This window comes from Cryptomeria japonica, chromosome 2, assembly GCF_030272615.1.
Source record: "Cryptomeria japonica chromosome 2, Sugi_1.0, whole genome shotgun sequence".
In the NCBI taxonomy this organism is placed as follows: Eukaryota; Viridiplantae; Streptophyta; class Pinopsida; order Cupressales; family Cupressaceae; genus Cryptomeria; species Cryptomeria japonica.
Window position 1 is genome coordinate 47,999,728 of NC_081406.1, and position 17,849 is coordinate 48,017,576.

Sequence of the window (17,849 nt, forward strand, 5' to 3'; positions counted from 1 at the left end):
TTCCAATGATTATTATTGTAATATATATTGAGTTTATTATATATATGTTTTAGATTAACTAAACATAGGTTTCACACCAAGCACCGACTTCTGAGTTCAATGCTTATGGAATGAAAAAATAGTAAACAAATGAAAAAAAATCTGAAAAATATCTATGCAATAGGTATTGAAGTCCTCTTTCAAATTAAAAAAATTAGAATTTCGATACATACACAACAAGTTACGAGCAACCAAATGAACATATGTCAAAATTGCAGTTAACTCAACTTCAAAAATTGGTAAAATATGAAATATTGAAGATAATGTTATGAAATCAATTGAAAATAATATATATGGATGTTACAAAACTAAATTCAAAAGAATCACATTTATATCTATTTTAGAAAAAAATTTATGCCATACCAAATGAGTATCACTCTTTAAAAATGTTGCTTTTTGTTAAAAACTAGTTTTTGAGGGAGATAGAAAAATGGAAACAAATTGTATCCAAAAAATTTCAAAAAAAATAATTTAGAATCTACACACGAAATTCCACAAATCACTAGTTCACATCATCTGCAAATTCCTTACAGTTTAGGAGTAATATGTGTCTAAATGTGAAGGTTTTTTTTTTGTTTGTTTTGAAAATGAATATTGTAGTGTCAAAGTAGGCAAAAAAGTGTAACCCACTATTGAGGGTTCACCCCTTAGGACTATGTTTCAAAGGCCTGCCACAATCAGACCCCTGTTTCAGTGTTTCCACTTCCACGAACAACCAAGATAGATGATAAATAATATGATAAATGAAAATATAAATGAAAAAGATAATTGGTATTTCTATGGAGATAAACATGATAAAGATGTAACAAAAAGAGGGAAGAAACTCCACTTCCACACCTAAAAACCAAGGAGTTTGCTGGAATGAAGAAGAAGCACAAAGCGCTCAAAATCACAAAGCTATGGTCATGGTAAGGATGCAACAATGGTTGAAAATGTACCAATATGAGTGATGGAGTCTCGGGCATGAAGTAAAACTAGAGATGAAGAAACAAGAAAGCAATTAGAGTTTCCACAAAATGTTGAGAGAGACCAAATGAAGCTCAAGAAGCAAACATATGGAACCCAAAAGGGAAAACAACATAGGTGCACGCATAAAGAGGCATTACAATTACTAAAAATAGCACTTGTGCAACACTCTAATGACCACATTCAGATTGTATTTTTTGTGGAACACCAACATGGTGTGTGGATGTCTCCATGGCATGCTATTGCCCTCTAGTTAGACAGTCAATAGCGCTGGGAAAATGATAAACAAGAAGCTAACATGGAAAGAACACAAAATCTAGAGGAATTCTCTAATCAACCTAAAGTGGAGGCAATTATGTAGTGTGGAATTGCATGAAGTGAAATTTATGACGTTACCCAGAGTTTTAGTGTTGTTCACACCAATATACCTTCCCTTCTAGTCCTAACTCCTTGCTCTAATCCTTTCAAAAGTATGCTAGGTATTATTTTCTCTAGTGTCAAAGTTTTGGGGGTATGCATCTAAACACGCCTTTGCTATTGCTCCTAAAACTTCACCTAGAGGCCTTGAAATTTTTCGTATGTTGATATTATTGGCTTTTTGGACTATCATTGTTTTCCTTACATGTGTGCCTCTTTTATGCATCTTGGATCATCAAATTTTGAAGTGTATATTTTCTAAGTGTTGGATTTTTAAAATGTTGGGGTTTCTCTTTCTCTCATACCATTCATTCACATTCTTGATCCTTGAAGTACAAAGTTAAATAGAGCTTAAGTGTCACTTTTTTAGACTTTCAAAAATTCACATCCCCTCGTACCATTTCTTGGTCTTCCCAATTTTCAAAGTATGAAAATTAATTATGTCTGAATGTAAAATATGTTGGAATTCAAACTATTGGTACTCCTATTAGCTTCTTGTTGTTCCTTGTCATTCTCAATCCTCAAACCTAAAAGGGTTCATAAGACCATATCCTTTATTCATTGGACTTTTGGAATTATTCATGCATCCATCCCTTGGTATGTGTTCCCTAACTGCTCAATTACTTGATGCTTCAATCATCATCATTTCAAAATGATTCATTTCTTCATCCCCATTGTATTTGTCACCCTTGTCATGCTTCCCCTGAATTCCAACTCTCCAAAATTTCCTCGAGTTCCTTCTAGAATTCTTTTAAGTCTTTTGAACTTGCGGCCTTTCTCTTGATATGCCTTTCTATCCATCCCCAAACTTTGAAACTATTCTTTTCCTTTGTTGATATCATGCTAGTTTCATCCCCCTTTATTGACATTATGTTAACATTGTTGTAAATATGTTGTCATCGATGCCAAAGGTCTGATTTCAAAGGAATGTCAAAGAAGTGTCAACAAGATGTGGTCATTGATGTCAAAGTATCAAGTATGATACAATTACTTGTCATGTCATATCAAACCTATTTGAGGTGCATTTTTTTTGTGACAATACAATGGATTGTTATGAAGTTAGATATAGTAGGGCTCAAAGTGTTTGAGGTAACTTACCAAGATAGTGAGCTTAATTTGGTAACTTGTTTGGATCCACGTTACTTCATAGTAGAGATTTATGTCCTCCGACTTGAAAGGAGAGAATGTGTACTCATGTTTCATCGTAATCTAGAATTTTCAAAGTTGGTTTGGAGCATTGAGCAAGATTGAAGTGACAAAAGGGTCATTGTACAAGTGAATTGACTAGTTACAATTCCAACTTGATGTGGCAGTGGCTTATGGCATGTGCCCTCTAGAAGTAGTTTTTTTAATGATTGTTGGGACCAAATGAGGCTATATTGGCAACCACTTGGAGTATTATATCTTCTGGAGTAGTGTGTGGGCTATTGGACGTGGCCTATTATACGTTTGGACACATTTGGTTGAGTGATTGTGCGGATGATTAGTGGTTATTATTTATATGTTTTTGGGCTGACATATGAATGTAATTGTAGTTGCCTTTACCCTATCACTTTGAATATAATTACTCAGGCTAGCTTTGTTATAATCCAAGGAGAAGATACAATTGCACTACTTTAATTCATAGTTCCAAAGATTGTTTGTGATGAAGTCACTTGCCCCTTGGGCAAGATGATTATCTATCTTGCTTTCATTAGAATATTATAGCAACTATAATTGCTAGTTGAGGAATTCATGACTCGCCCTACAATTATATGGCACTTCTCGAATGATTAACTATCGAGTTGAAGGTTAATTAATTCAAGGTATGTATATATATTTTACTCCCTACATTGATTAATTAAGAGGGTTCTCAATATTTTATTGTCTCTCAATTATAGGGCCATAGAATTGTAACACATAAATAACATTTCTATGTGTACTTTTGTGAATATGTCAATATCATGCAAATATGAGGATTTTGTGTGTAACATCTTAATCAGAGTGCACTATTATCAAAAGATCATATGCTACCAATAGGAAGATCTGAGGTTTGATCAGATAAAGTGCAAGTTGAATTATCAACTTTGAAGGTCCACAAAACATATTTTTATAATTTGGTAAGAATGGTGTCTTACCTACTAAGTTGGTCCTCATATCTTTTGTATTGGGGATTGGTGTCTCTGGTAGGTTGGTTCCTACAAACACAATTGGGGATTGGTGTCTCCTAGAGCTTGGTGCCTACTTCATGATTGTAAGTAATTATTTATTTTGTGAGGTTGGATTTGGGTAGTAGATCCAATAAACTATTCTCACTTTGGTTTTTCCCATCTTGGGTCTCCATGTATATCTGGTGTTCATTGTGTGGACGTGTGTGTTTTGTGTTGTTTTATTGTTATACCATTTGAATGAGTTTCATTGATGTTTTGAGGATAATTTTTGGAGAATTCATCAATGATAATTAATGTTCATTTTAGTTAAAATTGGATATATTGATTTACTCCCCCTCTTAGTATATTTTGTGCCATTCAATTGGTATTAGGCCCAAGTTCCTTAGATAAAGCTTAACAAGTTGAGGTAAATCTAAGATGGAACACTCAACTGTTTAGGAAGGTTTGTTCTCAAACCATGCTCCAATTTTTGATGGATCTAATTATGCCTTTTGGAATGCTGAGATGGAATCCTATTTGACAGCTCTAGCGTTTGAGGTTTGACAATAATTTGTGGATGGATTGGAAATTCCTAAAAGTCCCCCTAAAAATTAGGCTAGAAATAAGCCTTGTGAAAATACTGCCAAAGAAAAAGAATGATATTATTTATGGTTTAACTAACTTTTAATTGTGAAGGTTATGCATTGCAAGACAATAGAAGATGTGTGGGTCAAGTTACATACAATATATGAAGGAGATGATAAGGTAAATGAAGAAATGCTTTAGACTTGCAAACCTTAGTTTGAAGGTATATATATGGAGGATGAGAACATTGTTGCATTTCTACTCTGGGTTGATGAGATAGTAATTTCTTTTAGAGGATTCAGTGAAGAAATTAAATAAATAGTAATTGTGAAGAATGTACTTAGATCCTTACCACCAAGATTTGATCCTAACATGGCTACAAGTGAAGAAGCTAAATATCTCAGTAAGTTGACTATGGATTAGTTGCATGGGTTCCTAACTACCTATGAGATGACATTTGACAATGACAAATATTCAAGGAAAGAGGATTCTTTGAAAGTGTCTAAGAAGCAAGATATGTGATATTCTAATGATGAATTAGATACAAGAAAAAAAAATGTCAGAAGACTATAGAGAGGTTCTAGTAAGTATGAGGGTAATTTGTCTTTCAAATGTTTCAATTATGGCAAGATAGGATTTTTTATGGTTAAGTGTCCCTATAAAGTTTATGATAATGAAAGTCAAAAGAATGGGAAGAAACCTTTCAATAAGAAGAAGAAACTCAATAATAATCATGAGAGTTTCTTTGTAAATTAGGACAATGGATCATTTGATAAAGAAGAAGAAGATCAAAGCACTTTCGGGAATGATGGTGAAAGAGCTCTATTCGTGGTCATGGAAACTTCTATTTGTGATACCAAAATAAAATCTAAAGGTGATGATGATGATGATTAAGTTGATCTTGTGGAAGAATTGCTTTATGCTGGCTAAGAGATAAAGAAACTAAAGGAGAGAATCACTAAAGAAGTTAAGGCTAAAGATAAATTGGCTCAGAATATTGAGAATGTAGAAAGGATAGTTATTGAATAGAAGGTTGAGATAGAAGCAACAAGAAATTTTGATAGAGAGGTTGGTAAATAGAGATAAGAACTGTGAAAAACTAGAGGCACAAATTGTTTCATTAAGAAAAAATCTTGACAATGCCAATAATTAGTTGATGTTGAAGTTTGGAAGTAGTACAAAGACATTGAATTATATTATTAGAATTCAGAGGTCACCATATATCAAAAACAAAATTGGCTGCATTGAATGATTGAATGGAATGTGTATAGAATAGCTATGAAGACAATTATAGAGCATCTAGAAGAAAAAGGTTCCAAAAGTTAAAATTTAGAACAAGTTGTGACAACTAAAGAGAGTAGAAAGATGGATGATGGTTTCACTTAAGTTCAGAGGCAAAATAGGAAATCTGGAAGGAAAGCATTGAGAGGACAAGGATTCAATACTAGGTTCATTCATTCTTTTGTGGCTATTGTTTTAATTACAATCATTTTGGTCACAAGGTTGTGGATTGTAGGAAAGGTTTGGTAAAAAGAAATAATTTTGTTAGCAGAAATATGTTTGCTCCATTATTTGATTTCAATATATATTATATTAATAATACATAAATTTAATAAGGTTACTTTAATGTATTGATATTTTTTTTTAGAACTGATATTAAATGGATATCCACTTTGTGAAACATGAAAGAAGGAATAAGGGACCATTTTGAGCATTCCAATGGTCCCCACATACTCTCTATTGTCGGCAAGCTCATGATTTATATCTGATACAAACATAATTTTTGGTGCAGTCTTTTACATAAATCCCAATCTAATAATCATTTGTGTGCTTCTTTTTGTAGGTATAATGGGAAGAAATAGTTGTAAATAAAAAGGGAAGAGAAAATTCCTAACGGAGGAAATCAAAGTTTATAGAGAAAAAGATAGATTAAAGAAGAGGAATGAAAAATATATGCTAAATTGATGAAGGGTACTCCCCTTATAAACGTAAACATAAGAAAAAATAGACAAATAAATAGAAAATGCAAGAAAGAAACACTTGCTTCCTATTATCCCAATGAAATAACACTACAACATTTAGAAAAGAACATGTTACAACCACATGGGCTTTCTCATTGCAAGTCAAAGCCACAATCTACACTATTAGAGATATGTTCTATAAACCTGTTCACCTTCTTTCTTTGGAATGTATAACCACCTTAGAATATTTTGAAAAATTAAATTCCTTATCTTTGGTACCAAAAGTCTAATCAATAACTTTCTCACTTAATAAAATATTTTATTGGATTTTTTATAGTTGAACTTCTAGGAGCCATAACTTTCAAACCAGTTGTATCTAATCATCATATATCATTGGGAATATTGTGTGGAGCTCTATTGGAGGAATATGCTAACACCACTTTGGTAAAATTTCAATCCCATTAGAGGCCTCTAAGGCCCTCAATATTGAGTTTGAAGATATATTGGAAAATTTTCCCAGAAGACTTGAAATATCTCTTAAATGCCATTGGATATTGGGATAATTATTTCACCATTGACTTAATTTCTCCATCTAGGAGGTTGGTGTAAGATTTAGTACAAAACTGTTAACTTACTAAAAATATTAACCCTACCAAAAATATCCCCTATAAAAAAAAAAACAATATTTTTGGGTGATGCAAGATTTCTCTTACACCATAGATGCTCATGCATCAAACACCATAGGTAATTTGAGAAGTGACCTTGTTACAACTCAATTTTTCTAAGGAAAAACAAGATAGTCAACCTCCATCTTAGGTAGCCATGATGAATCTTCAACAAATCTCCCTTTGCATTTAAATATGTACTCTTCATATTGCCTATTTCTTGTGCTTCTACCCACATGGCTATCAAAGATGTATTCTATCTCCTCCTTGTTGAGTAGGTGCTCAAATATTCTACTATTCTTTTGCTATTTCATCTTCAAAACCCCCTTTGTGATACTCTATTAATTCTAAAATATCAAACATAGGTAAAATTTTATGTCCACTTGACAAGTCTACCTCATAAGAATTTCTTGAATCATCCCAAATTTATTCATCTTCAACTTATTATACGTTCCCATCAGGAACCTCTCTTTTCTTAGACAAACCATGACTTCATCTCCAATATAAAACTCCTTATATCTAATCTTCTAATCTGCCTTAGCTATGTACTAAATATTCAACTTATTGATATTCTTTCTCACCTCTTCATGCAAATTTTTTAAGTGATCTAAAAGTCTTCAACTTTGGTAGTACTCTTTTCTACTTTGTCCATCTTCTTTAACTATGAAGCATTTCTAGGACTACTTCCATATACAATCTAGAATGCTAATTTAATAGTGCTCCTATTGACAAAGTTTTTGTAATAAAAAATTTCTTTTAGTAAAATCAAATCCCATCCCTTTGGATTATCTCCTACTAAGCATCTCACTTGGTTACCCAAAACCCTTTTCAACACTTCAATCTATCAATCAATTTGTGGATGATGTGTAGAACTGAACTTTAAATATGTCTTCAACTTCTTCTATAATGTCCTCTAGAAATAACCAACAAACTTGGTAGCATGATATGAAACTATGCTCTATGGTAGACCATGTAGTCTCACCACCTCTTTGCAAATTAACTCTACAACATGAAAATAATCATTAGTCTTCTTACAAGGAATAAAATATGCCATCTTTGATAACTTATCCACCACCACAAAAATGGAATCATCTCCTCTACGAGTCCTCGATAAACCAAAAACAAAGTCCATACTAACATCCTCTCATGGTCTCTCTGGTATAGGTAATGGGTGATATAGCCTTGTATTCTTCTTGGTTCCTTTTATCAAATGACATACTCTACAACTTTGCAAAAAATTATTAACATCCTACTACAAATGTGGCCAATAATAATACTCACTGACAAGAGAAATGGTCTTATCTCAACCAAGGTGTCCAAGAAAGCCTCCACTATGCTTCTCCTTAATGACTTTCTCCCACATGGAACTCTTTGGAATGTATAATTCGGTTTCTCTTAATAACATCTCATCTTGGATTATAAAATCCAGCAACCTATCCCTATCTAAACTAACAGCCTCCATGCAAGCTCTCCAAGCCTCTCCAAAATCACGATCCTTTGGATACAAACACTTGAGTTCATGCAACCCAATGACTTCAATTCGGCATCTCTATCAATAAAGTATGCCTTCTACTTGAGGCATTTGCAGCTCTACTAGACTTTCAACTTTTGTAGGGATTTAGATGTCTCTGTCTCCCTAACTTCAATTTTAACCGTTTCCTCTTAAACAAGGTTATCAATACTATCACTATCCATAATAAATTTGCAAAATTTACCATTACATTTACAACTTGTGCGAAACCGATTCTTCCTTTGGGTTGCTTCTTTTTCATCATTCAGCACAGATCTTCTAGTAATAATAACCTATCTCTCTTTGCATCTTTATAATGTAAAGTATTAGCATCTTTATCTACATGGGAAACTCTTGCATTATCCTTGAGTCTTGTATGTGTCCTCCCTTAATGTTGGGGACACTGATAGGGTCTACTCCCTTCTCCACACTAGAAACATGTTCCATAAAAGCCTCCTCTTCTTGGTCCTCACCCTCTTCATCTCTTTGATCTCCATTATTCTGATCATGTGGATGGTAGGTATTATTTTCCTTTTGATTTTGACTACAACTAGATTCTTCATTATTCTTTTGGTTTTCATTTCAACCTCTATAAGACCATCCACCAGTCCTACCACGACCTCTTCAATTTTGCTTGCTCTCAAATCTTCAAGTTAGCTTGTCTTCTACCTTCAAATAAAATTTATATGCATCTTTAATGGAAGACATTCTTACCAAAATAATTATTTTTGAATATTCAACTTTAACCTGTTTATGTAATGGGAAACTTTCTCCTTGTTGGCCTCGAAATGACCTATTCTAATTAGGACACGATAGAACTCTTTTGTATACTTCATGATAGACTTTCCCACTTTCTTGTACCCTTGCATTTTATTTAGAAAATCAAGCTCATAGTCAACAAGAATTAACCATCTAATTCCATCTCATTATTTTCTCCTTTTCTCTTGTACTTCTTTCTAATTGAACTTAATTTCACCAAATATTGGCATGACCTTTCAACTTGGTCTTTGCAAACTTTACCCTCTTAGGATCTTCTACCTTTTCATAATCAAAATATTGTTCCATATCATTGATCCAACCAATAAACTCTTCTAGATTAAGATTTTGTAGAAAATGTGAAAATTTAAATCTTGGCATTTTTCTAATCTTGGAAATGGCCCTCAAATCTAGCCTCATCAGGATCTCTAGTTTCTTCTTGTTCTTCTTTGAACCATCCTTCTTCTTCAAATTCATCCTCACTTTCATCTCTCACTCTAATATCAACTCCTCTACATAACTCCTCTTGCAATGCTTGAACTTGTCTTTGGAAGACTCTAAAACCCTCTTCTATCACAACAATCTTTTGTCCACCATGGTTCCTTTGTCAGGGCAATTTTATCACTTTTCTCACAAACCCACAAGTATAGTCCTGGTGCAAATTGACTCAAGTTCGACAATATATTTAGACAACCAATAACTTCTACTTTGATACTACTTGATGAAGGTTACTCCCCTTAAAAACCCAACATATAACAAAAAATAAATAAATAAATAAAAAATGCAAAAAGGAAACACTTGCTTTTGATTATCCCAATGGAATGACATTAGTTTCTTCAAAAATTAGCATGCTATAGCCAATGGGCTTTCTCATTACAATAATTTGCAAGCTAGAGCCACAATCTATACTATTGGAACTATGTTCTAGAACCCTCATTCACCTTCTTTATTTGGTATGTATAAGTGCCTTAAAGTATTTTTCGAAAGTCAAATTTATCATTTTTGGGCACCAAAATTCTAACCAACTAATTTCTCACTTAGTATAATATTTTATTGGATTTTTAGTAATCAAACTTCTGGGAGCCATAACTTTCAAACTAGTCACCAAATCTTTAATCATCATACATCATTGAAAATCTCGTGAGTAAACCTACAACAATGGATTGTGCTAATGCAATTGTAGTCAAATTTTGAGCCCATATGAGGCCTCTAAGGCCCTTGAAATTGCATTTGAAACCATGTTGGATAAGATTTAGTGTAAGACTGCCAACTTACCAAAAATAGTAACCTTGCCAAAATAGCCCTTATTGAAAAATTAAACAATATTTTTGGGTGATGCAAGATTGTTCCTACACCATGGATACTCCTGCATCACATATGCTCATCAAGGTAAAGGTTCTTCTCTACCTGCAAATTTCATTAGAAGTGAAGATGAAATTGAATTTGAAAATGTTGAACATGAATTGAATTTGGAAATGTTAAACATGATATTGAGAATGAAAATGTTGAACATTATGTTGAATCTTATATTGAAAACAAAAATTTAGAACATCAAATTGAAAATAATGCACTCCTTGATGCACTCATTGATAAAATTGAGAATGAAAATGTAGAACATCAAATTGAAACAATGGAACCTTATGTATATCCAAATTACATAAGAAGATAGGACCTTTGTGGGGAAGAAAAAGAAATTCCAAATCTAAAACATTCAAGAACCATAAAACAATTAGTTGAAATTGATGAGAGCATAATAGAAAATCTTGAAGGAAAGAGACGAACACAAAAAAATCAATTGTGGGCTGCAAAACTTTTAGATGAATACTTTCGCAATAAGGAATTAACCAAACAATGCCAATTTTTTGTACAATTGCTAAAGGCACACAGAATGAGACCTTTTCTAGCTAGATTGAAGATTTGTGTAAACAAAAGTCAAATAAAAATAAAATTATTGTTAGAAATGTTTTTAATGCTCTCAATTATATTATAAAGACTAATAAGGAAAAAGATAAGGGAGTTTCACGTAGAGTAATAATAACCTCATTACTAAGCCATCAATTGAGAAAGATTCATTTATTAAGAAAATCTTGTGTTGATTTAAGCCTAAATTATAAAACATTGTTTAGAGCACTTGCAAGAAGATCAAGAATAAAAAGTCATCTTCAAAATTGATACTTGGACTTTTAGTGGCATGCCTAGACATGAGTTGATAAGATTCTTGTTGCACATATAGGATTATGTTGTCATTGATGTCAAACTTTTTGGTGGTCTAGATGTTGGTCCGAAAGTGATATGATGTAGAAGTGTATGGTCCAACATTGATCTGGTTGAGTTTTGATATCGGTTCTAAACTTGTTGATGGTATGGATGTTGGTTCGAAAGTGATATAATGAAGGAGTGTATGAATATCCTGTAAATTTTATGCAATTTGTTGGTAAATACCTATAATGATAAAATAAGATGCTTTGTTGTCTTTGTCTAGAATGAGGATGGTGTACATCAGATCCTTGTGTAGACATATTGGTTTGTGGAGCAATAGTGAGATGAATCTATGCTATAAGTATATACATATGTTGTGTGAATGTGTGAAAACTATCTGAAGATGTTATGGATGACAAATATTGATGGTATTTTGTGTTTCCAAAGGACTTTATAACTTTTTGCTTGGTTCAAAAACTGTATAACTATTCCAAGTGACTGCTCTGGTAGTTTGTATCTTTGTCTAGTGGTTTGTGACTACATCGGATATGTGTTAGATGATTGTGTGGATTGGAAGGGAATGACTATGCAAGATTGATCTCTTCATATGGATAAATGATTTAACACAAGAAATATTTATATTTGTGTTAAGGGATAATGTAGTTTCAAAATGTTGAGGAATGTGTTGCATTCCTTGACTTGCTAGTACTCTAAAGGTGTTGTGGATTATTTATTTTGTCCTCAGGCACATTACGTCTCTTCTATAATGGTCTACAAATCTCCTTTTCAATCCAGATTAAAAGCTTAAGTAAAATAGATTGGTATGGGAAAAATTTGTTGTCTTATGAAGCTGACTTATGTAAATTTTGGTCTGAGCGATCGTGTGTGGTTAGTGTAGAGCCTTTTTGGAGATGATTGGAAGTTGTTCCGACATGGTGTGAATCTTCACATGTCTTCTTTTCCTTCTGCATGTGTTTATATGATCATTTTTGGGTCGATGATGCATGTACATGCTACATTTTTATAGGCCAACCTAATGAAGGATATTGAGGATGAAGGAACACAATAAGACCACTGAGAGAGGAGTGAATTAGTATTACTTTTAAAATTGATTTTTTAAACTATAAAAACACTAACATAAGAGAACAAGAGTATCAAAGAATTAAACACTAAACACACATGCACATCATATATGTATAACATGATGAGTATGAGGAAAACCTGGGGTGGGAAAAAACCTTGGTGAGAAAAGTTGCTAGAGACTACTGCTCTAATCTAGCCTCACAAATAAAGGTATGATTACAAGTTTATGGGCACCAACCCCTAACTTTATGAGCACCAACTCAAAGGAGCACCAACCCCTAATCCGAGAACCCACTTAGATGACATAAAATGAGTAAATATTTAGTTATAGTTAAGACACCTAGTTACAAATGAAATTTTGTAACTCACTATTGTTCTACACTTATGTTCGGGGATTCTGCTGCTTTCTCGCAGTGTTATACTTGCTCTATCACTGCGTTATGCTAATTATCTTAGTTCATTCTTCTACAAACCCTCTTTAACTCTTAGTCTGGTTAATATCTTATTCTGAGCATATTCTTCACCTCTTTGCTTTGCTACCTCTCATGCACCCTACTGCACTATATCACCTTGTTCTGAGTTCCTCCACCTCTTTACTCCACCTTCTTCACCTCTTTTCTCTCCTAGTATTATATGCAGAATCTAAGTTCGCTCTTTTGCACCGCCCTCTTCAATTACCTGCTCTGTGACTTGTTTTGTATGCCCCTCTTATTGTTTAGTGATTAAATGAAAACTTCATGGCTTGTTCAACTTGCTCACATACACTAGAACCTACTCAACTCTACCAACATGAGATAACACCATCTTTATCAAGTTGATCTTCACTCTAGGACACTCATCATCTCTGCATCTCTATCTAGTGCATCATCTTTATTAATAAGATAATTATTGACATGGACATGACAATCCAATGCCAGCAATCCCCCCCTTTTCCATTGATGTCAACCAACTCATATTCTCCCCCTTTGACAACAATGGAAAAGGGTGGGTCAACCATCCTTATCTGACCTGGAAACACATATCACTTCCCCTATCATAGTTCTGTTCAATAATAGTTGTTATAAACCTATGCGAATTAAGTTGATAAAGAAATAAATTGTAGATTGAGACTTTCTTCCACTTAATGATTCAAGTTTTACTATTCCTCACACATAGACAACAAACTAGTTCAGGGTCTTAAGATGAAAACAATATACCCCCCCTGAATCAAAGGCTTCTAATTGCATCTATTTGTTGGTGGAAAAAGGAACTACACCCATGCTTAGCCTAATTTATTCAAATGTGTCCTTAGCTAATGGTTTTGTAAACATGTTGGCTACTTGCTCACCAGTACATACATATTCAAACTTGACTTTTTTTTTAGCCACCTTCTCCCTCAAAAAATGATACTTAATTGCTATGTGTTTTGTTCTTGAGTACATGACAGGGTTCTTGAAGATGTTAATTACACTTGAATTATCACATTTTATGGAGATGGAATCTGCATACTCTACCTGGGTGTTCTTGAGTGTTTTGTTCATCTAGAGAACTTGTGGTCAACATGTAGCAATAGTTAAGTACTTTGCTTTAGAAGTAGATAAAGAGATAGATTCTTGTTTCTTGATGTTCCATGAGACTAATCTACCACCAAGGAATAAGGCACCACCACTAGTGCTCTTTCAGTCATTGATGCATCCTACCCAATCAACAATTGTGAATGCTTCTAAACTGAAGTTATTGTTCTTTGGATACCATAAACCATAATCAAGTGTACCCTGCAAATATCTAAATATCCTTCTCACAACATTTTCATGAGATTGCTTTGGGGTAGCTTAAAATATAGCCACCATACACACTACTTGAACAATGTCATGCCTAGAGGTGGTTAGATACAAAAGACTCCCAGTCATGGATCTATACATAGTCTAATCAACATCAAGTGACTCATCATTTTTACTTAACTTGCATTCAATCACCATGGGTGTACTAATGGGATTACAATCATTCATCTGAAATATTCTCAACATATCATTCACATACTTAGTTTTGGAAATGAATATACCTTTGTTCAGCCGTGATACTTGTAGACCAAGAAAGTAGGACAACTCTCCTAGCATTGACATTTCAATTTTTTATTTCATTTGATCAGCAAATTATTTGCACAAATCATATTTATTTGCAACAATGATAATGTCATCTACATAAAAAACAAAAACTATCATATGATTTCCTTTTAAATTTATGTACAAGTTGTTGTCCACACACCCTTTCTTGAAGCCTTGTTGAAATAGATATTTGTCCAGCCTAGAGTACCATGCTCTAGGTGCTTGCTTCAACCCATACAATGCTTTCCTTAACCTCCATACAAAGTATTTATTCTCATGCAATTGAAATCCTTCAAGTTGCTCAATGTACACCTCTTCTTCAAGATTTCCATTAAGGAATGTTGAATTTACATCTATTTGAAAGATTTTGTAACCCTTATAGGCCGCAAAGGCTAGGAACATCCTTATTGCTTCAATTATGGCAACTAGGGAAAAGTTTTCTTTAAAGTCTATTCCCTCTACTTGTGCATACCTGTTGCATACTAATCTAGCTTAATTTCTAACCACTTTGTCATCTTCATTCACTTTATTTCTATAGACCCACTTTGTGCTAATGACATTCTTATATATTGGTTGTGGCACTAAATCCCAAGTTTTGTTCTTCTCTGTCTATTGTAATTCATCTTTCATTACCTTGATCCAAACAACACTCTTGTTGGCCTCATTAAAATTATTTGGTTCTAGTTCAATCAAGAGGAAAAAATTAACGTGTTCATTGTTTTTAGCATGCTTCCTTCTTGTTTGTATGCCTCCGTCTTTGCTACCTATAATCTAATCTTTAGGACGATACTTCTGCACATACTTGCTTGGTGGTTTCTTTGTAGTTTCTTCTTCAATTTTAGATTGTTTCTCTTCTTTATGGCATGAATCTTCAATTTAATTTTCAACACTTGAAATTGTTCTTTGCAAGTCCTCATCAATTTTAACATTAACACTCTTAACAATTTTCTTAAGGCATTTGTTGTATCATTTATATGCCTTACTATGTGTTGAGTAACCCAAAAAGATGCCCTCGTCACATCTTGCATCAAAACTACCAAGTCCATCATCATCCCTTTTAATGAATCATTTGCTACTAAAATCTATGAAGTGCTTGACTAAAGGCTTCTTTCCATACCATAATTCATATAGTACCTCTTGTTGTTCACTCTCAACCAAGCCATGTTTAAAGTGTATACTATTATATGGACTGCCTCTTTCCAATAAATATTAGGCAAATTTGATATATTCAACATTATTCTTTCCATTTATTTGACCTTCCCATTCTTTCTTTCCTCAACACCATTTTGTTGAGAGGTTCTAGTAGCTGAGTAGTGTCTTTTAATTCCATGTAGCTCATAGTAATCTTAAAATTCATTTGATGCAAACTAACCTCCTTAGTCTGATCTCAAATATTTCAGCTTGTACCCACTCTCTCTCTCTACCATTTTGCTAAAATATTGAACCTATCAAATGCTTGTGACTTATCTTGCAAGAAGGTAACCCATGTCATCCTTGAATAGTCATCTATGAGCAACATGAAATACTTATTCTTGTTTAAAGCTCTAGTCTTGGTAGGTCCACATAAATCCATATGCACTAGATCAAGTGGCCTTGTAGATGAGTACTCTTTTGACTTGAAACTTAGGTTACCCTTTTGACATTCATCATAAATGGCGTTTGTTTTAGAGATACTTGTCTTAGTTGTCATTGATGTCAAACCCGGTAATCCGATTTGGTTGTAAAACAATGGAAGATAGATATGTATGATAGGTATGTATGTTGTAGATGGTAGTTTTCAGTTGTTGATATGTTTATTTCTCTAGTAATATGTATTGACAATATGAGGTTACTTCTATCTTGATAAGAAGAATTTGGTATTTTTTGTGACAATCATTTTTGTGCTCTAGTCACTCATGTAATGATTTATTTCAGAAGAGCAGTCCTTTGCATTTGGGTTCTAATGCAGATATGATAGTATAGTTCTTTTGGTATGATTGTTATCATCAATTAATATTGTTGTTTTCATGATTCTGGTGCTCAAAAAGTCATGCTCTGGATGTTGTGCTCCTGGAGTATATTCGGTTATGCAGTATTGAGCAGATCTTCATGCTTCAGTTTTCTCCAGTTTCTTGATTTATGTCAATATGTTGTTGATGATTAGTTGTTCATGTTATTAACCTTGTAATGTTGAGTTGGATCATGATCATGGTACTCCGATAGCGTGTCATTTTTGAATTTCAAGGATGTACTTATTCTAGGTCAGGCTGACGTTAAGAGATTATGTTAATGTTGAACTCTTGTGTTTGTAGTGTGTGAATTGACTTTTGAAGATATCATTTGGGAAAATATTGTTAAGGCCAACTTGATGAATATTATTATTGTTATACTAATATATATACACGATCATATTATGCTTAAGAAAAAGGGGAATATGTGAATGAAGCATATGAAGAGTGAGATATGTGAGGAGTTGTATGAGACAATTTGGATGAAGATGGTGTGATGAAGCAAGAGAAGAACAAAGTGGTAAATGACAAAACAAAGAAGTTGATCTTCTGTGACAGTGCTTTGAAGCAGGTAGATTGTGGTATGTTTTACAGATTTTCTTAACTCGATCTACTGCAAACAATTAGTGTATTGTCTGAGCTTAATCAAAATTGATCCCATGCATATGTAGATGCAAAATTCTCAGTTCATTTCCTTTCTTTTTGGCAGTGAGTCGTTGTAATTTGGGCAGTGAGCCCTCCAACAATGAGCCTCTTTTTATAATTCCATATAACTAGTTATATTATCTTGAGAGTAACCCTATCTGTGGTTTTTCCCATTTGGGATTTCCACATATAAAAAATTGGCCTCTCTTATGATTGTGTATGTTATGCTTTTCGCTTCTATTGCATATTTAATCTCATGCTAAGGTTATCCAATATTAAGATAAGTTTCAATTTATGAAATCAATTTATTTATTTCATCTTTTAGGGGATACTAATTCACCCCCCTCTCAGTATTTTAGTGTGTTCAACAATTGGTATTAGAGCTTGATCCCTAGTTGCTAGCTTAACCACTTAAGGGAGATCTTGATTTGAACAAATGGCTCCTGTGGATATGGATGGTGAATATTATTTGGATGAATATTTGAAGACAACCCTTGAAGATTCAGAGAGTGTGGAATATGAGAATGAAGACTTAAAAGAAAATGTTAAGGTAGAAAATGAAAGTGTAAAGAAGCTAAGAGATTAGATCCAGAAGTTCAAAGCAAGGCATTGAGAAGTTAATAAGGAACTGAAGCAAGAAAATGAGACTATTGTGAATCTGAAGTTGTAGGTTGAAGAAAGAAAAAAGGTGGAAGAAAGCTTGAAGGATATAATCAATCTGAAGGCTGAAGAGAATGAGAATTTAGAAGAAGAGTTAATAAGCTAAAGGTTGAAGCAAAAGTCAATGAAAGCAATGCATTGTTGGAAAAATTGTTATCCATG